The following is a 21,954-nucleotide window of genomic DNA, read 5'->3' as shown; positions in this document are numbered from 1 at the left end:
GACCCAGTGGCAGGACAGCAGGCGTGAGATCGAGGGGGGAGCAGGTGACGCGCCGGGAGATATTCAGCCCGGAGGAAGTGGGCGCGCTGGTCTACTTCGTCCAGCGCCGCCTGCCCAGGACCATCGCGGGAGGCGGCAGGATCGCGGCCGGCGGCTACAACATGCGGGAGCGCCGGAAGCGGTGGGAGAAGGTGTGCTGGGCCATATCCCACCTCTACGGGGTCCAGCGCACCTACAGCCAGGTCACCCATCGCTGGACGGACCTCCTGGACCGCGAGCGCGACCTGCTGGACCAGCTCGGCTTGGAGATCCCCGGGCTTGGTGAGTAGTAGTAGCCATTGGCATTTAATCACTCACTACTATGATGTTTTCTCCTGCTCTGTGTTGTTGTATTGCAAATATTTGTTTTTTACATGGAGCAAGCCAATAATGCCGCTGATGACGATTACATTGTAGTTAAATTATATTTCAAAATCTTCTGTGCATTTCAGGTGCACTGCTCTCCTTCTCAGTGGGGTTGCTACTATGCTTATTTGTTTTCTATTTCGTGGTCTCATTGGCCTGAGTAACTATTATGTATGAGTGTACTTAACAGAACTGCGTAATGCTAGACACTAGGGGGCAGATTACATTTACAAGCCCCTTGCGCCACGTTTACGTTGCCTTGCGTGACGCAACAGCGGCGTAAACGTGCCGCATCCCTGCAAGTCATTTACAGCATGACGCATCTAGGGAGATGCGTCACGTTATAAAGCCATGGGCCTGCACCACAATGGGTGCGTTCCTAGTACGCAGGGTGGGCGGTCCAGCGGCTGTGCGCCTCGCAAAATTGCCTGCGTGAAATCTACAAGATTTAACGCAGGCACTTCTGCGACGCTGCTACGTCAATTCAATTCCTTATGTCTGCTCGAAGCAGGCGAAAGGACTGACACAGCATGTAAAGTATTGGGTGGCCCTGAGCATTACTGGAGTTGCATTGCGTTGGCGACGTGACTCCAGCGATGCGCCGCTCTTACGTGACGAGATGCGTCACGCAAGTGCCTACCCTTGCGCCAGGGCGCGCCGCATTGTAAATGAGGCACATCTGCCGTGTCGCAAGGGTAGTTTTGCGTGACGCATTTGATCTGGCGCATCTCTGGAGATGCGCCAGAACGCGTAAGTAAGTATGCCCCTAAGGGGCAGAATTGCAATTACCGTCGCATCCCTGCAAAGTAGCAGGGATGCGCCATTAATTGTGCGGCCCGCTACCACCACCAAACATGGTGCGCCGTATTTGCAATGCGGCGCCCCATGGGCCCAAAACGTCACCGAAGCTTTACTGCTGGAGTTGCGTCGCAACGATGGCGCAGCTCCATCAATGCTCTGGGGTACCCTATCTCCCCAATGCTGGGTCAAGCCGTACGTCTGCTTCAAGCAGGTGCAGGGTTTGTGTGACGCATCATTGTCCTAAAGGTGACTGATTGATATTTTGTAGATTTCCCTCAGCCACTATTAGGATGTGTTCCAGCGCAGGAATGCCCTCCCTTGCGCCGGAACGCCCCCTGATGGCGCAGGGCTTTATAACGGGATGCATCTCCCAAATGCGTCACGTTGTTATAATATTATACGCCGCACCATGGCGCCCTTTTTTGTTTAGCTGCTGCGTCACAAAAGTCACGCAAGAACGGCGCAAAAGAGCCGCAAGGGCTTAAATCTGCCCCTTCCTTTGTAACCCTGACAATAAGAAAAATAGTGGCGGTGGATTGATAGTTTGACTATTTAAATGACTGGTAATGTAGCAGGCAACTGTTAGTGTTGTCACTGATCTGACTGAAATCACAATGGAGTTTGTCTGTCACTTTGCGTCTTGCCTGCGGACTGCTGCCTGCCAGTCCTAGGTGAACGTTTCAGTACTTTGTTTAGTGAGTTACGTGACTTTCGAAGTCACAGGTCCGCAAATAAATAAAAAGTAACCATAATCAATATAATTTCGCGGAAATATTTTGTTATTGTTCTTTTGAAATGTTTGATTTGGTTGACATTGACAAGCAACAATCATCCATGTTTTCTGTTCTTTCTTTCATGTTGTACGTCAGCTCCCCCCAGGGGCGAGAGGAGGACACAGGAGCAGCAGGCGGCGGATGCTGTTCAACAGGGCCAGGATCGGGCAGGCGAGGGCTCCTCTGCTGGCCCCAGTAAGTTTTCATTTTAGACTAGTACCTATTTTTCCTAGCGTTCCTCATTTGAATTTTTTCAAAATTGTCTTTGCTCTTCTTGTAGACTGTATCTAAATTCTTATCCTGCCTCTACTATGACTCCCTGTGGTATTACTAGATTATTCTTATTAGTCTGTCTGTGTAGCTAACTAAGATTGCACGGTTGGCGAAACTCCCATGATTCTAGTCAGCAATAGCTCTATCAACTTAGTGCAGTCCTCTGGGATTGTCCATAATGTCTTTTGAAGTGTTCTATCTGGACTCATGCTTGCAAAAATTGCAAAACCTTTCGCTCAGTCACTCTAGTCTGGAGGACCAAAAAACACAGATTGTATTTAAATTTAAAAGCTTTATTAAAAGTAAACACATTTATTAAAATGAAGTCATAATAAAACTAAACGTTTAACTGATAATGGAAAAGTGGTTAGTGCTGACGATTAATTGAAGACATTTCTTGTGGTCGAGCCGAGCTCTCACCTGGTTTCAACTTGATCTTGTTGTTAGAAGTCCATCTTCTGTCTGTGTGGAGAAAAATGGTGCGTGTTAAAAAATCAGCCTTCATCAGTTGTGCCAAAAAGTGCAGCAAGACAACCTTCCCTGGAAAAAGGGACATTTTTTTTAACTTTAACGTAGACAGTCACAAATTACATTGTTTTCACATGTCTTCATTCCTAGACCAAATACTAGTGACTAGTGAGTGCTTTATTCTAAGATTCTTAAATGTACTTTGTAGGTGGAACATCTGGTGGCGGGGCCAGTGTGGTGGTGGTGCTCGACACGGAGGCGGAGGGCAGTTCATCAGGGGAGGAGGCGGCGGCGGCGGCTGTGAGAGTTGAGACGGTGGTGGCGGCCAGAGGTAAGCTCTTATATATTCCTTACTTATTGAGATTGAAGACTAGCTGGGAAGGCAAGAATATGAGATGCATGGCTGGGTGAATGATGAAGCAATGATGGGTGGAAGGACAACAGCCTGGGTGGGTGACACAGAAACTGTATGTGTCCATATACCTGGATCATGCTACTATCTGACTCTTAGATAGCATATGTGTATCTAGAGCAGGGGTACTCATAGTACGGCCCGCGGGCCGGTGGTGGCCCGGCAAGCCTTCCTTGGCGGTGCGCAGACCTTGCAGACAATCACTGCTCCCCCGGCCCCCACAGAGCAGAGGCTTTTTTGTATTTCACCTGTTAGCGCCCCTGCATCTCCACTCTGACAATCACTGCTCCCCCGGCCCCCACAGAGCAGAGTGGAGATGCAAGGCCACAAAGAGGTGAAATAGAACAAAGCCTCTGCTCTGTGGGGCCGGGCAAGCAGTGATTGTCAGGGTGGAGAAGCAGGGGCGCTAAAACAAACAAAGCCTCAATAATATGTTAATGGTCTTTTAAAGACCTGTTAAGTACTTTGGTGTTGTTGTCTGTGTGTGCGCGTTGAGGAAGCGGTCTCAACCCGGGCTGAAGGCTGACACAGATAGACACACACACAGTGAGATGACAGAGGGAGAGGGAGGGCAGGAGGGAGAGAGAGATGGAGGGAGGGCAGGAGGGACAGCAGGAGGGAGAGAGATGTATGTAAATGCTGGGTCTGGTGGCTCAGTGGATGAGGGCATCTGCTGCAGGGACCTGTGTGCAACCTCATGGTCACAAGTTATCGTTTTGCTTTAGCCCCGCCCCCTCTGACTCCGCCCCCACCAGTGCGGCCCTCGGCCCCAAACTACACTGTAAATGTAGCCCCTGAGAGAAAGTTTGTGAGTACCCATGATCTAGAGAGAGTAGATGGTCAGTGGATGAACTAAGTGTAACTTTGAAGAGCATGTAACACTGCACCCGCACGTCCGTTCCAGTGTAGGAAAGGCAAGGAAAAGAACTTTTAATTTTGTCCAAATACTACCATAAATAGTAGCAGTAGTTTGTATTGCAAGCACTGCATAGATCCGGTTATTATGGTGGCCACTCCCTACCTCTCTTAATAAGTTTAGTAGTACTCAGTCATTCATGTGTGGATGTATCACTGCCTGTCACTCAATAAAAAGCAAAGCACCTAAAGTCATCCCATATATAAGCAAAAACATCCCATGTGAAGTGATAGATAATCAGATTATTTATCTTCTTCAATTTTCCATTTCTAGTACTCATTTCCACTGTAGGGTGAAAGTTAAATTAATTAAGCAGTAGCCCTTGAGTTGTAACAGAGTATTCTCAGTGCCACCCGTAATAGAAAAGTAAGAGATTCACCACCTGCATGTACTGGACGGGTACAGTAACGCAACGGCAACGCAAGTCTAGGTCACTCCTCATGGCGTGCGTCTCTTTTTCTCGGGTGCAAGTTTACCGCGCTGGCATTATGCCGGCTTGCAGAAAATAACGTACCAATTTTCCAAAACAAGAGACAAGAAGAAGAATAAGACTGGTGTACTTTCATAGTCGACTCCAATGGAAGTCCACAGTGCTCATAGAATTTGTTCCTTAAACTCCCACTAATGTTAGAGCAAGGATGAAGAAGTGTGAGGTTAGATAGATACTGGCCTCAATAGTTATGTAATGCGCTTGCAAGTTGCTAGTTGTACTGCAGCACACATTTCTGCTGAATGATTGAGTTAATCTTAAAGAGCATTGGTTACAGACTATGTCTTTCTTTCTTCATATAGGTTCTCCTTCCAAACGAACAAGGAGGAAGGAGCTGGCTAGAGCGGCCCGGCAACGGAGAATCGAGGCCACTGTTGCGGAATATCGGCGGCTGGTGGCCCTGGAGGACGAGGAAAGTGTGCGGTCGACAACAACGACAACGTCGTCTGCATCGGCCTCCGTGGCCCCACCGGCTGCCACCCAGCACAGTGGTCCACCGAGACTGAGCCGGGCTGCCAAAGGCAAACGCCACCGCCGAGCAGCAAGGCCAACAGCTGCTTCTCACAGGCCTTGCACCTGCAAGGCAGTGAAGGCACGCCTGCGCCGCACTACCCTGATGGTGTCCCGCCTTCAGCAGGAGCTCGCCTTGCTCCGCGAGGAGCATGATGCCCTGGCCCAAAAAGTTAACAGCATCCACCCATAGTGTCCCTTGCCCCTTTTTTAGAGACTTTTGGGGGGTGGGAATTGGGAGTTGGGTTTTTGGGGACTTTTGAAGGACAATCGTTGGGGTTAGGGAGGGTCTTGCGGGAGATTATTTTGTTAGGGATATAAATATACTTTTTCAAACTTTATCTGAGCATACCTGTTTTTTACTGCTTGCCTGGTGGGTGGGGGTTTAACGTTGACTGTTTTCCTGAAAGTTTAGTTCCATTTTCTTCCTTTAAGTGTAAATGCCCAAATGTTTTCAACACTAAGTGCCTCTCACAGACTAAGTGAAGTGAATCCAAGAGTCCTAGGACTTTAGTAGTACTACCTTCAGTCTCTCGTCTCTCGTACTAATACTCCATTATACCCCCAAACCACCAAACGCTTATCTTACCTGTAATTTGTGTTTGAAAGTAGGGCTAGGCCCAGGGCTGGCTCCACGGGAAACACCGAATAACGTTGGCAATCTTGGTCGGATAAAATTTCCTCATAGCGGTGGTACTAGTGGTGTGACACAGTGGCAGTTGCATGCCTATGAAAAAAAAGAAAATGAAATCTGGTTTGTCCTCCTGAGCAATTCAACGGTACAACTGAGAATATAGCAGGTGACAGAAGTACAGTAGAGCAGTGCCACATTGTAGCCTAACAAATGGTAAAGTATAACTACTAATTCGGTTGAAGTTCTTTCACATTAGCAATGGTTCTTTGTCAAGCAGAGTAAGAATATATCATCGACAACTGTGGAAAGAAAGAATGCGACAGTACAGGGCCTGTGTGGAATTATTGATAACTATATTCAACATAAGGTCTCTGTAGCCAGATACCCGAGAGCCTTGCTGGTCACTATAAATCCATTCACAACAACACTCAATGGGGTTGGTCTGGAAGGTGTCACGTTTACTCCCCGTGATCCAGTCGATGCAAATATGGTTCCACCTCCAAATGTCACCAACACCCAGAAGTGTAAACACAGGGTGTTCGAGGCATTAGGCGAGGGAGAAAAATAACAAACTAAAATAAAAAATGTGGGATGGGTAAAGGTAGGGTCAGCAGGGAAAGGATACCTGTAAGAGAAGACAAGACAGGCATCAGTGAAGTGATGTCCTAACATACAAGGGTACTCTCATATAGTCTCACTAAATAGTCTGCAAGTCTCCCGCCTACTCATGGGAAATGTAGTTTCATAGTACGGTAGGCGCTTAGGGGCTGCGTAACCTGACAGAAGGTATAGTAGATAGAAAAGGAGAAATTGCTTTTTTTCTAGGTGTCCCCTCACTCACCAGGGTTGCCCCTTGGTGACATGCTTCATCATTGGGGCCATCCCAGTCCTCTACGGCCTGGGGCGTGCTGCGACTTGCGAATTACGTAGGAGCACTTACAAATGACTATGTGTGGTGCAGATAGTGGAGTGGACTAAGTGATGTGTTAAGGGATCAATGTAGAAGCCGAGAGAGAGCAAAGAAATGCAGTCACAGTCAGAGAAAAAGGCAAGGGATACTGTATCTATGTGGTTGTAGTGGTCCTGTTGGAAGTGGTAAGTAAGTTGCCCGCAGAAAAAAAATCCTCCTATTAGCGGCACTCCTCCATTGCAGCCGACGCTTCGTCCACCGATGTTGGTCACCAGAAGACACCCTGTCCACTGCCTGCCTGATGCTGAATTGTGGCTCGCTACTGTGAAGCCTGACTCCATCCTTTTTTCCCCATTGCAGAGACTGAAACCCGGCCTGTAATTATTCAACGAAAAACAGGAAGTGATATAATATTACAACACCACTGATAAATAAATATAAGGTATGTAGGCTGTGGAGTGCAAAAAGTCACAATTTGTTTTTCCTAGTAGACAGACAGTACAATGTTTTTGAAAGTGCGTACTCTGAGTCACCTTTTGAAGGATAAATAAGTATGGGCAAATTAATGTAGCGGATCTTGCCCCTCAAGCTAGGTGTACTGTAAACTGTGTTTTAGAACAAAAATAGATCTTCCTAGCAGTGCTCCCACCCAAAAAACGAGGCCTAGCAGAAAACTGGAGACAAAACTTACTTTGAAAGTAAAAGTAGGCCGAAGTACCCTAATTACCCATTACCCCCCGTGGATTGCATTCAAACCACTTGCAAGCAACCAAGCAAAAGTAGCCATAGCCAGCATCGCTCCAAGACTCGAAATCCCCCCCACTCAAACACATGCAATAGAAATACTGCTAACCCTAACGAACCCTAAGTTAAGAATAGTGGCAAAGGCTTTCTTTAACTATGCCAAATCCCCCCTTTCCCACCATGGATTTTCTTCAAATGACTTGCAACCAAAATTACACATTCTCACGAGTGCTCTAAGACCCCAGAACTCAGTTTGAAAAATCTAGAACACCCCGATACACATGCAATCCTGCTGCTAGGGCTAACCCTAACGAACCCTAAGTTACAAAAAGTGCCAAAACTAAAGGCTTTTCCGCGCGGATTTTGTCCCAACCACTTCTACCCGGTATTAGACCTTCCCAGGAATGCCCCAAGACCCGGCAACCCACCCGCCAAGAAGCATAACACCCCCAAACAGGCCAAAAGCAAAATCTCATACTTGCAATATTTCTGGGCCTTCGGTCCAAACGCGCTGCGTAGCTAGGCCATAAGTCGGGGTTGGCACGACGGATTTCCTGAAAAGCAAATGCAATCAAGATTAGAGTGTCCCAGCAGTGCTCCCAGACCACGAAACTCACCCAGAAACACCAGGAAGCCCCCCAAACAGGCCCCCGAAAACGCTACATAGAGCAAAATGTCAGAAATAGCCCAAAAAAAAATCGGCCTGGATTTAGTCCCAACCACTTCTACCCGGTATTAGACCTTCCCAGGAATGCCCCAAGACCCGGCAACCCACCCGCCAAGAAGTATAACACCCCCAAACAGGCCAAAAGCAAACTCTCATACTTGCAATATTTCTGGGCCTTCGGTCCAAACGCGCTGCGTAGCTGGGCCATAAGTCGGGGTTGGCACGACGGATTTCCTGAAAAGCAAATGCAATCAAGATTAGAGTGTCCCAGCAATGCTCCCAGACCACGAAACTCACCCACAAACAGACGGAACCCCCCCTAAGAGCACCTCAAAGGCAAGCAAGTCATCAAAAACACAAAAAATTTTCCGCCTGGGATTTGGTCCAAAACACTTTTATCCGGTATTAGAGCTTCCCAGCAATGGCCCCAGAGCCGTCAACCCAGGAGAAAACGAGTAGAAGACCCCCAAACAGCCAAAGAGCAAAAGTACAAAAATGGGGACTTAGTCAATTTTTCACAAATTTCCCAAATCACTCCGCGCGCGCTCTGCAGCTAGGCCCTAAGTCCCCTCTGCCACCATGGATTTGCTTCAAACCTCTTGCAAAGTAAAGTAGATATAGCCAGCAGTGCTCCCAGACCACGAAACTCACCCAGAAACACCAGGAAGCCCCCCAAACAGGCCACCGAAAACGCTACATAGAGCAAAATGTCAGAAATAGCCCAAAAAAAAATCGGCCTGGATTTAGTCCCAACCACTTCTACCCGGTATTAGACCTTCCCAGGAATGCCCCAAGACCCGGCAACCCACCCGCCAAGAAGCATAACACCCCCAAACAGGCCAAAAGCAAAATCTCATACTTGCAATATTTCTGGGCCTTCGGTCCAAACGCGCTGCGTAGCTAGGCCATAAGTCGGGGTTGGCACGACGGATTTCCTGAAAAGCAAATGCAATCAAGATTAGAGTGTCCCAGCAGTGCTCCCAGACCACGAAACTCACCCAGAAACACCAGGAAGCCCCCCAAACAGGCCCCCGAAAACGCTACATAGAGCAAAATGTCAGAAATAGCCCAAAAAAAAATCGGCCTGGATTTAGTCCCAACCACTTCTACCCGGTATTAGACCTTCCCAGGAATGCCCCAAGACCCGGCAACCCACCCGCCAAGAAGTATAACACCCCCAAACAGGCCAAAAGCAAACTCTCATACTTGCAATATTTCTGGGCCTTCGGTCCAAACGCGCTGCGTAGCTGGGCCATAAGTCGGGGTTGGCACGACGGATTTCCTGAAAAGCAAATGCAATCAAGATTAGAGTGTCCCAGCAATGCTCCCAGACCACGAAACTCACCCACAAACAGACGGAACCCCCCCTAAGAGCACCTCAAAGGCAAGCAAGTCATCAAAAACACAAAAAATTTTCCGCCTGGGATTTGGTCCAAAACACTTTTATCCGGTATTAGAGCTTCCCAGCAATGGCCCCAGAGCCGTCAACCCAGGAGAAAACGAGTAGAAGACCCCCAAACAGCCAAAGAGCAAAAGTACAAAAATGGGGACTTAGTCAATTTTTCACAAATTTCCCAAATCACTCCGCGCGCGCTCTGCAGCTAGGCCCTAAGTCCCCTCTGCCACCATGGATTTGCTTCAAACCTCTTGCAAAGTAAAGTAGATATAGCCAGCAGTGCTCCCAGACCACGAAACTCACCCAGAAACACCAGGAAGCCCCCCAAACAGGCCCCCGAAAACGCTACATAGAGCAAAATGTCAGAAATAGCCCAAAAAAAAATCGGCCTGGATTTAGTCCCAACCACTTCTACCCGGTATTAGACCTTCCCAGGAATGCCCCAAGACCCGGCAACCCACCCGCCAAGAAGCATAACACCCCCAAACAGGCCAAAAGCAAAATCTCATACTTGCAATATTTCTGGGCCTTCGGTCCAAACGCGCTGCGTAGCTAGGCCATAAGTCGGGGTTGGCACGACGGATTTCCTGAAAAGCAAATGCAATCAAGATTAGAGTGTCCCAGCAATGCTCTCAGACCATGAAACTCACCCACAAACAGACGGAACCCCCCCTAAGAGCACCTCAAAGGCAAGCAAGTCATCAAAAACACAAAAAAATTTCCGCCTCGGATTTGGCACAAACCACTTTTAGTGCTTCCCAGCAATGGCCCCAGACCCGTCAACTCACCTGCAAAGAGGTAGAACAACACCCCCACAAGTGCTGAGTCTTTCTTCATTGGGCGTAAACCAGCCCTCTGCTTTGATGGAAATAGGAGTCTGGAGGAGGAGGATAGAGGAGCATGTTCTTCTGAACTTGTGAACCTGAGGAATGCAGACTGCGGCACCTTCAAATAAATTAGCAAACAAGTGAAGACAGTTCTGCTGATGGGCTTGTCTTTGTGATTATCTGATTAAAGTTTGAATTATATTAACTGTGCACAACAAAGAAAGACAGACACACAGGAATAAAAGTGAATAAGGATGAAAAAGAAAGTTATTGATTTGTTGTCTCATTTTCAGGGCTCGAAGTCGGAATCACGGTCCAGGAATAAGAATAAGGCTTCGTCATCATACTCTGCGAATTCAGCCCGGGTGAGGTCAGTGCCACCTGACAGAGTAGAAATTCCCTCATCTATGGTGCTGGCCACCTCCTCTTCATCCGGCACGCTCTCTCGTACTCTTATATCTGGTGGTATGAGGTGCTGATTCATCTTGATCATTGTTAACCTCTCCACATTTTTGGGTGAGAGGCGGCTCCGTTTGGGAGTTACAATCCCACCAGCCGCACTGAAAACCCGTTCAGAAGACACACTTGCGAGTGGGCAAGACAAGTAGTTTAAAGCCAGGTTGGTGAGCTGTGGCCACAATTCTTTTTTCCCATGCCAATACGCCAATGGGTCAGAATTAACATAGACCTCTGTGGAGTCATTCAGATAGTCCTTCACCATCGACTCAAGGTCCTCCTCCAAGGTTCCTCCACTTTGCGTAGCTCTTGCTGTGCCTCTGACCTTTTGAGAACCAAACCCACGCAGAGCTAGCCAATCCTCTTCAGCCTCCAATGTTTCTGCTGTCTTTCGTGCAGATGATGCGGTTGCCGGTGTCTTTAACGGCTGAGAGGTCACTTGTGCCACAGCCACAGGTGCAGAAGTGGATTGTTTTGACTGGGGATGGCCTGCTGATGTACTGCCATTTCCTTCAATTTCCAGCCGTTCTGTTTCAAACTTCTTGGCTGACAAGGCTAGCCAACGTTTGTACTTTGTAACATCTTCATCAGCAAAAGGAAAGAATGCTCTGCCTGCCAGCGCCTTTTTGTAGCGTGGATCCAGAATAGTAGCACAAATGTAATGCTGTTCTGAGTGGATCTTTTGAAGACGTTCATCACCTTGTAGGAGCTCTAATAATTTCTCAGCCAGAAGCAAAGAGTCTTTCTTTTTGTCATCTTTTCGAAACACAGAACACACCTCCTTCAGTTGGTCCTCCAGCATGTACAACAATGGGATAGCTTTTCCCAAATTAGAGTCCTCCTTGCTGACTGCACGTGTGAAGACCTCAAAAGGACGAAGCATGCGTGTTAGGCTTTCAACTATGTTCCATTGCGGCCCACCCATCCTCAGCTCCTCTATACCCTCTTTCAAGAAATATTGATCGAGTTGCGTATACTGCTCATACAGACGCTCAAGCATGTAGAAGGTTGAGTTCCAACGTGTTACCACCTCCTGGATGAGTGCTTTCACTGGCATTTGACTTTGATATAGCATGCTCCTCAGCTGCTTGCGGGCCTTAAAAGAATGCCTGAAATGCTTGCATATTTTTCGGCAGTTCTCCAATACACTGTACGCTGCACTGCGTTTATTACCCAAGAATTTTTGGACAACCAGGTTTATACAGTGCGCCAAACACGGCACTCTGAAATAGTAACCGTCCCTCATGGCCTTAACTATATTGGAGCCATTGTCTGTGGAAACATAACCAACCTTGCGTTTTAGTGGGGACAGACAGTTAAGGACCTTTGTGTTAAAGACATCCAAAATGTTTTCTGCTGTGTGACGTTTCTCCAAACCAAACATGGCTAGTGTTGCATGTTTCCGAGCACCTTTAAAAACAATGTTAGTGTCAACACCTGAGTTTAGCTTTGCTTTAGCCCCTGAAAAAGAGACCCAGTGTGCAGTGATGCACATGTAATCAGCGCCTGCGCCACTGGTCCACATGTCTGTTGTCAGATGTATAGTGTGAACAGCACTCTTCTGCAAAGCTGCCCCAATCACCTTCAGAACATCTTCATGTAGTGCTGGAACCGCAACTCGGGCAAAATAGAACCGGCTAGGAACCTTCCATTTAGGGCAGAGCGCTGTCACTAATTCTAGAAAACCAACCCCTTCTACAAAAGAAAAAGGGAGAAGGTCCAGAGCTAGCATTTTAGCCAGCTTAGTGTTATACAGACGGGTCATTGGGTGGTTGCGTTCATATTGCGCTTCTGTAAACAACATCTTTTTAATGTTGCCCTGGACCAATGATTTACGGGATGATGATGATCTCTTCGACCCAGTTACGCTCGCTGATGAACTTTTCCGCATTGATGTCTCACTCTCTCCCACACTCTTAGTGTGGCTCCCATGGGGTGTGCTGCTGACATGGGAACTGGGTGTAAGTGAAGTGTTTGAATCGTCTTCTACCTCGTCATCAGCAGATGACAAATCAACGTTTTCATTACGTGCAATTCCGGCTTTCTTGACCGCCTCTAGGTGCGGAAACCATTCGACAGGGTGCCTTCTCTCAAGATGACCTCTCTGGCCTCCGGTACCATAGTTAGAACCAAGCTTACCACGACTAAATCGAAGCTTACAAAGGCTACAAATGGCTACGTTTTCCTTTTTTGGGCAAACACTAAAGAAGTCCCAAACTGGAGACTTGAAATGTCTTCGGGGGCCGGAGGAGGCGGCGATACTGGTGGTGGTGGTCCTGCTGCTAATGACAGATGAAGTGGAGGATGTGGATTGCCGAACTTCAGTACGTTTTGCACTTTCACCACCACGAATTGAGGTCGAGGACGAGGTGGGTACCTTCTTGCGAAGAAATATGGAAGCGGTAGGTTTTGGTGTACTACTTAACTCCAAATCTAATGATTCCATTTCCATTGCCTCCTCGCCGACATCGTCATCACGCTCAGCAGCTTCTCGGGATAGGGTCAAAATGTCTCTTTGCTGCATGCCCGGTGGGGCTGCAGTGACCTTTGTGATGACTGGCTCGTCGTCATCGTGAGAGGCTTCATCACCAGCAGTATCTGTCACTTCTTGTTGAGCCTCATCACACTCCATAGGTTTGAGTTTTTGGACGACCTTCCTTTTACGCTTAGGTAACGGTGTCAGATCATGGTGTGCCTCTGCCTCACTGTCAGACCGCAGTTGTGGTTCCCAAGACAGATCACTTGCACCAGAACGAGGTGGGCTTGAAGAAGATGTAGACACCCCCCTTGATCTTTTCCTTGCTAGGGATGTGGAAGACAATGAATGATCATCAGGAGGAGTGGCTTCCAATGATACCTCAGCTTCATTGTCGATTTCCAAATGTGCCCCTACTTCGGGAGGAACAACTATTGTGGGCACTTGTGAACGTCCATGCACCTTTGCTTGCGCATCTCCTTTTGCTGCCTCTCCTTCCACATGTACTTGGGCGTGTACTTGCACATGGTGTTGTTGTTGCGGCTGTGGTTGTTCAACACTTGTCAGATGAGTTACAACAACCTGTGTTGATTCAGGGACATTGCTGCTACTTTCTTGCGATGAGCCAACATCACTGGTCGATGGTGATTGGAGAAGTACACTGACTGCCTCTGAAGCACTCAAGGGCTTTGACTTAAGTTGGCGTGGTGGTGGAGGCACTGAACCCAATGGAGCAGGGGTGCTGCTCTCAGGTTGGTCCCCAGCAGATCCTGCTGCTGCAGGCGTACTTTTTTTTTTGCTCCCAAAAAAAGTGGCGGGTGGCACACCAGCCTCCTTGGTAACTTGCTTCTTCTGCTCCTTACTAGCAACTTTCTTGCTAGAGGAGCTACGGAGAACTTTCTTTGGGGCCATCTTCTTCAGAGCAGGTCAGACAGCAGGCCGCAGTTGCACGAATTGTAGAGTTGTCTGAGGCCAGACGTGACGTCGCGTGACGTTATGCTGCACACACACACCGCTGCAGGACTTCTTCCTGGCACTGGTGGTTCTCTTGAGTCTTGTGCACCTAAAAAAAATGGAAGACAGAGGAACATCAGTTCAGTTATAGAGCACAAAAAAATCGAAAAACACTGCAAAATCAGCACAATCCCAATCCATCCATGCCCTCCATAATGTTTAAATTCAAGACAACCCACAGAAAGACTAGGCCCATGCAAGACTCACTACCCCTGGCATAAATAAAGGTTGAAAAGTAGGCAAAATGGTTGGAGGCCTAACAACAAAGCCTGCATTCAAAATGGCCACTTGCCTGCCAGCACATGGCCAGTGCCTGTAGCTGCACTCAAAATGGCCACCAGCCACATGGCATGTCCCTCCCCATGAACACCCCCAAAAATCGAAAAACACTGCAAAATCAGCACAATCCCATTCCATCCATGGCCTCCATGATGTTTAAATTCAAGACAGCCCACAGAAAGACTAGGCCCATGCACCACTCACTACCCCTGGTCAAGGCCCCAACAACAGGTCAAAAATCGAAAAACACAAAATTTTACAAAAAAAAAAAATCGAAAAACACAGAAAAATCAGCACAATCCCAATTCATCTATGGCCTCCATGATGTTTAAATTCAAGACAACCCACAGAAATACTAGGCCCATGCAAGACTCACTACCCCTGGCATAAATAAAGGTTGAAAAGTAGGCAAAATGGTTGGAGGCCTAACAACAAAGCCTGCATTCAAAATGGCCACTTGCCTGCCAGCACATGGCCAGTGCCTGTAGCTGCACTCAAAATGGCCACCAGCCACATGGCATGTCCCTCCCCATGAACACCCCCAAAAATCGAAAAACACTGCAAAATCAGCACAATCCCATTCCATCCATGGCCTCCATGATGTTTAAATTCAAGACAACCCACAGAAATACTAGGCCCATGCAAGACTCACTACCCCTGGCATAAATAAAGGTTGAAAAGTAGGCAAAATGGTTGGAGGCCTAACAACAAAGCCTGCATTCAAAATGGCCACTTGCCTGCCAGCACATGGCCAGTGCCTGTAGCTGCACTCAAAATGGCCACCAGCCACATGGCATGTCCCTCCCCATGAACACCCCCAAAAATCGAAAAACACTGCAAAATCAGCACAATCCCATTCCATCCATGGCCTCCATGATGTTTAAATTCAAGACAACCCACAGAAATACTAGGCCCATGCAAGACTCACTACCCCTGGCATAAATAAAGGTTGAAAAGTAGGCAAAATGGTTGGAGGCCTAACAACAAAGCCTGCATTCAAAATGGCCACTTGCCTGCCAGCACATGGCCAGTGCCTGTAGCTGCACTCAAAATGGCCACCAGCCACATGGCATGTCCCTCCCCATGAACACCCCCAAAAATCGAAAAACACTGCAAAATCAGCACAATCCCATTCCATCCATGGCCTCCATGATGTTTAAATTCAAGACAGCCCACAGAAAGACTAGGCCCATGCACCACTCACTACCCCTGGTCAAGGCCCCAACAACAGGTCAAAAATCGAAAAACACAAAATTTTACAAAAAAAAAAAATCGAAAAACACAGAAAAATCAGCACAATCCCAATTCATCTATGGCCTCCATGATGTTTAAATTCAAGACAACCCACAGAAATACTAGGCCCATGCAAGACTCACTACCCCTGGCATAAATAAAGGTTGAAAAGTAGGCAAAATGGTTGGAGGCCTAACAACAAAGCCTGCATTCAAAATGGCCACTTGCCTGCCAGCACATGGCCAGTGCCTGTAGCTGCACTCAAAATGGCCACCAGCCACATGGCATGTCCCTCCCCATGAACACCCCCAAAAATCGAAAAACACTGCAAAATCAGCACAATCCCATTCCATCCATGGCCTCCATGATGTTTAAATTCAAGACAGCCCACAGAAAGACTAGGCCCATGCACCACTCACTACCCCTGGTCAAGGCCCCAACAACAGGTCAAAAATCGAAAAACACAAAATTTTACAACAAAAAAAAATCGAAAAACACAGAAAAATCAGCACAATCCCAATTCATCTATGGCCTCCATGATGTTTAAGTTCAAGACAACCCACAGAAAGAATCAGTCCACCCACCACTGAGTACCCCTGGGAAAAGGCCCCAAAACAGCCCAAAAATCGAAAATCCCAAAATTTTAGTTGCAGCAACTGTAATGCCCCAAACAAACTTACTTGTAAAATTTCTAATCCAACAGTGATCCAAAGAAAGTCAAAAAGGCCTCAAATCCAAAGATCCAGCAGCATCCACAAAAGGTAATCCTTCCAGGTCCACATCCGAATGAAAAGTGACCAGGAGATGGACAAAGCACTGGGAGGAGCCTGCTGAACAGGAACAGGAAGTTGAAGACTATGGGGCACTTCCTTCCTCCCACCCCCCTGCCCCCCTCCCCAAAATGGACTCCTCGCTAAAAAAGTGCAGGCAAATGTCAAACTAAGGAGTTATTCACATAAAAATCATCATTTCTAGAAGGTTTATGCTGCTTGCTGGTGGATTTCTTGTGCAGAATTGCAAATTTATATTTTCGCGCGCCGCATCTCAAATCTCGCAATTGCGAAGTACCGCGAGACGTGATCTCGTCGTACTCACGTTGACAAACTATCGCTGGCAAGCCGCGATGACGTAATCGCGCTCGCCAATTCCCGCGGGATCACACAGCAAGATCCAAAATGGCGCAGCACTCGCAAACTATCGAAAAAAACAACTCGGCAAACGATGATAAACGCCGCGCGCCGCAAAAATTGTATCACCAACGCCGCGCGCCGCCAAAAAAATCCGCTGCGTGCGAATTTGCGGATTTTGCGGGAAATCCGCAAATCTCGCGGATTGCGGATTTCCCGAAAATCCGCAAAATCCGCGAGCGGAACGGATTTTCCGCCCACGCTTACGGGTGGGTTGGCGGGTCTTGGGGCATTCCTGGGAAGGTCTAATACCGGATAGAAGTGGTTGGGACAAAATCCATAAGGATTTTTTTTTTTTGCTATTTCTGACATTTTGCTCAATGTAGCGTTTTCGGGGGCCTGTTTGGGGGGCTTCCTGGTGTTTGTGGGTGGGTTTCGGGGTCTGGGAGCACTGCTGGCTATGAATACTTTACTTTGCAAGAGGTTTGAAGCAAATCCATGGTGGCAGAGGGGAGTTAGGGCCTAGCTGCAGAGCGCGCGCGGAGTGATTTGGGAAATTGGCCAAAAAATGACTACGTCCCCATTTTTGTACTTTTGCTCTTTGGCTGTTTGGGGGTCTTCTACTCGTTTTCTCCTGGATTGACAGCTCTGGGGCCATTGCTGGGAAGCTCTAATACCGGATAAAAGTGGTTTGGACCAAATTGGAGGCGGAATTTTTTTTGTGTTTTTGCTGACTTGCTTGCCTTTGAGGAGCTCTTTGGGGGGGTTCCGGCTGTTTGTGGGTGAGTTTCAGGGTCTGGGAGCACTGCTGGGACACTCTAATCTTGATTGCATTTGCTTTTCAGGAAATCCGTGGTGGTAAACCGGAGTTATGGCCTAGCTACACAGCGCGTTTGGACCGAAGGCCGAGAAATATTTTAAGTAGGAGATTTTGCTTTTGGGCTGTGTGGGGGTGTTGTGCTTTTTGGCGGGTGGGTTGGCGGGTCTTGGGGCATTCCTGGGAAGGTCTAATACCGGATAGAAGTGGTTCGGACAAAATCCATAAGGAAAAGCCTTTTGGCACTTTTTGTAACTTAGGGTTCGTTAGGGTTAGCCCTAGCAGCAGGATTGCATGTGTTTTGGGGTGTTCTAGATTTTTGCAACTGAGTTCTGGGGTCTTAGAGCACTTGTGAGAATGTGTAATTTTGGTTGCAAGTCATTTGAAGAAAATCCATGGTAGGAAAGGGGGGATTTGGCATAGTTAAAGAAAGCCTCTGCCACTATTCTTAACTTAGGGCTCGTTAGGGTTAGCAGTATTTCTATTGCATGTGTTTGGGTGGGGGGGTTTCGAGTCTTGGAGCGATGCTGGCTATGGATACTTTTGCTTGCTTGCAAGTGGTGTGAATACAATCCACGGTGGGTAAGGGGGTATTTGGGCCTACTTTTACTTTTGAAGTACGTTTTGTCACCAGTTTTCTGCTAGGCCTCGTTTTTTGAGATCTGATTGGGGGTCTTCTACATTTTTGCAACTGGCTTTAGTAAGGGTCTGGGTGGAAGCACTGCTGGTAAGGTCTAATTTTGGTCTAAAACACAGTTTACTGTACACCTAGCTTGAGGGGAAAGATCCGCTAAATTAATTTGCCCATACTTATTTATCCTTGAAAAAGTGACTCAGACAGAGTACGCACTTTCAAAAATGTTGTACTGTCTATTAGGAAAATCAAAGTGTGACTTTTTGCACTACACAGCGTACATACCTTATATTTATTTATCTGTGCTTTTTTTCGTTCAATAATTACAGGCCGGGTTTCAGTCTGCAATGGGGAAAAAAGGATGGAGTCAGGCTTCACATTAGCAAGCCCCAATTCAGCATCCGCCAGGCAGGCAGTGTACAGGGTGTCTTCTGGTCACCAACATTGATGGACGAAGCGTCAGCTGGAATGGAGGAGTGCCGCTAATAAGAGGAATTGTTTGCTGCATGCAACTTACTTACCAAATTCAACAGGACAACTACAACAATACAGATACAGTATCCATTATTTTATTCAATGAGTGTGTGTGACTGCATTTCTTGGATCTCTCTCTGCTTCTAAATTGATCCCTACAGCCATTCTATATGTTTTACTTCGGCTATTTTTTTAACCTAATTTAATGTAGCCCTGTACTGTCGCATTCTGGCATTCACGGTTGTCGAAAGTACTACTTACTTTTCTGTAACAATGCATTCAGTAGTGCATGCACTTCCTTTATGTCACGTAAAAGATTTATGGTTAGCTTTGTAACTAAACATTTCTTTATGTTCAATTATTGTTTGCTTTTTTTTTCCCTCAACAAAACCTACCCAAAAAGAAACCCCCATTCCTATCCATTTTACAAACCCTAACCCTCTTCCCCCGGGTTGTGTGGTTTTGCTTGATGTGTGACTAACTGACATCAATAATTCCACACACTTGCTGGGGAGGATAAGGTCATAGCAACAGGCTGGTGAAGGAATCCGAGGATATATTCTAGACTTACTCAGCTTCAGTACTATTTCTTGTAGTATTAGCCAATGTCAAAGAAATCCTACGCAAGTACAAGTTATACTATAAATACTTTACCATTTGTTAGGCTACATTGTGGCACTGTTGTAGTCTAGTGTACTGTCACCTGCTATATTCTCTGTCGTACCGTTGTAATGCTACAGTAAGGACAAAGCAGGTTTCATTTTCTTTTTTTCCATAGGCATGCAACTGCCACTGTGTCACACCACTAGTACCACCGCAGTGAGGACATTTCATCCACGCTGGATTGCCAACCTTATTCGCTGTTTCCCGTGGAGCCAGCCCTGGGCCTAGCCCTACTTTCAAACACAAATTACAGGTAAGATAAGCGTTTGGTTGGAGGTAGTATAATGGAGTATTAGGAGAGACGAGAGATTGACGGTAGTACTACTAAAGTCCTCGGACTATTCAGGAAAACAAACTTACTGTTAAACCCCCACCCACCAGACTCAAAAGCAGTAAAAAACAGGTATGCTCAGATAAAGTTTGAAAAAGTATCCCTAACAAAATAATCTCCCGCAAGACCCTCCCTAACCCCAACGGTTGTCCTTTAAAAGTCCCAAACCCAACTCCCGATTCCCAGCCCCCAAAAGTCTCTAAAAAAGGGGCAAGGGACACTATGGGTGGATGCTGTTGACTTTTTGGGCCAGGGCATCAAACTCCTCGCGGAGCAAGGCGTGCTCTAAGCGGAGACCCTCCAACACGTTGGTAAAGTGGTGGAGCTCCTGCTGAAGGCGGGACACCCTCAGGGTACTGCGGCGCAGGCGTGCCTTGTAGTTGCAATGGCTGTGAGAGGCAGCTGTTGTCCTTGCTGCTCGGCGTTTGGCTTTGGCAGCCCGGCTCGGTCTGGCTGGAGCACTGTGCTGGGTGGCAGCCCGTGGGGGCACGGAGGCCGATCCAGCCGACGTTGTTGTTGTGGTCGACTGCGCACTTTCGTCGTCCTCAAGGGCCACCAGCCGCCGATATTCAGCAACAGTGGCATCGATCCTCCGTTGCCGGGCCGCTCTAGCCAGCTCCTTCCTCCTTGTTGGTTTGGAAGGAGCATCTATATGAAGAAAGAAAGACATAGTCTGTAACCAATGCTCTTTAAGATTAACTCAATCATTCGACAGAAATTTGTGTTACAGTACAACTAGCAACTTGCAAGTGCATTACATAACTATTGAGGCCAGTATCTATCTAACCTCCCACTTCTTCATCCTTGCTCTAACATTAGTGGGAGTTTAAGGAACAAATTCTACGAGCACTATGGACTTCCATTGGAGTCAACTATGAAATAACACCAGTCTTATTCTTCTTCTTGTCTTTTGTTTAGGAAAATTGGTACGTTATCTTCTGCAAGCCGGCATACTGCCAGCGCAGTGAACTTGCACCCGAGAAAAAGAGACGCACGCTATGATGAGTGACCTAGACTTGCGTTACTGTACCAGTCCAGTACATGCAGGTGGTGAAGTTCTTACTTTTCTATTACGGGTGGCACTGAGAATACTCTGTTACAAGGGCTACTGCTTAATTAATTTAACTTTCACCCTACAGTGCAAATGAGTACTAGAAATGGAAAATGAAGAAGATAAATAATCTGATTATCTATCACTTCACATGGGATGTTTTTGCTTACAAACGGGATGACTTTAGGTGCTTTGCTTTTTATTGAGTGACCAGTGATACATCCACACATGAATGACTGAGTACTACTAAACTTATTAAGAGAGGTAGGGAGTGGCCACCGTAATAACCAGATCTATGCTGTGCTTGCAATACAAACTACTGCTACTATTGATGGTAGTATTTGGACAAAATTACAACTTCTTTTCCTTGCCTTTCCTACACTGGAACGGACGTGCGGGTGCAGTGTTACATGCTCTTCAAAGTTACACTTAGTTCATCCACTGACCGTCTACTCTCTCTAGATCATGGGTACTCACAAACTTTCTCTCGGGGGCTAAATTTACAGTGTAGTTTGTGGCCGAGGGCCGCACTGGTGGAGGCGGAGTCACAGGGGGCGGGGCTAAAGCAAAACGAAAACTTGTGACCATGAGGTTGCACACAGGTCCCTGCAGCAGATGCCTTCATCCACTGAGCCACCAGACCCAGCATTTACATACATCTCTCTCCCTCCTGCTCTCCCTCCTGCTCTCCCTCCTGCCCTCCCTCTCCATCTCTCTCTCCCTCCTGCCCTCCCTCTCCCTCCCCCTCTGTCATCTCACTGTGTGTGTGTCTGTCTGTGTCAGCCTTCAGCCCGGGCTGAGACAGCTTCCTCAACGCGCACACACAGACAGCCACACCAAAGTACTTAACAGGTCTTTAAAAGACCATTAACATATTATTGAGGCTTTGTTTGTTGTAGCGCCCCTGCATCTCCACCGTGACAATCACTGCTCGCCCGGCCCCACAGAGCAGAGGCTTTGTTCTATTTCACCTCTTTGTGGCCCTGCATCTCCACTCTGCTCTGTGAGGGCCGGGGAAGCAGTGATTGTCAGAGTGGAGATGCAGGGGCGCTAACAGGTGAAATACAACAAAGCCTCTGCTCTGTGGGGGCCGGGGGAGCAGTGATTGTCTGCAAGGTCTGCGCACCGCCAAGGAAGGCTTGCCGGGCCGCCACCGGCCCGCGGGCCGTACTA

Source organism: Lissotriton vulgaris, chromosome 10 (assembly GCF_964263255.1).
Source record: "Lissotriton vulgaris chromosome 10, aLisVul1.2, whole genome shotgun sequence".
Taxonomy (NCBI): domain Eukaryota; kingdom Metazoa; phylum Chordata; class Amphibia; order Caudata; family Salamandridae; genus Lissotriton; species Lissotriton vulgaris.
The sequence above is the reverse complement of the archived record's forward strand: the minus strand, read 5'-3'. Positions refer to the sequence as shown.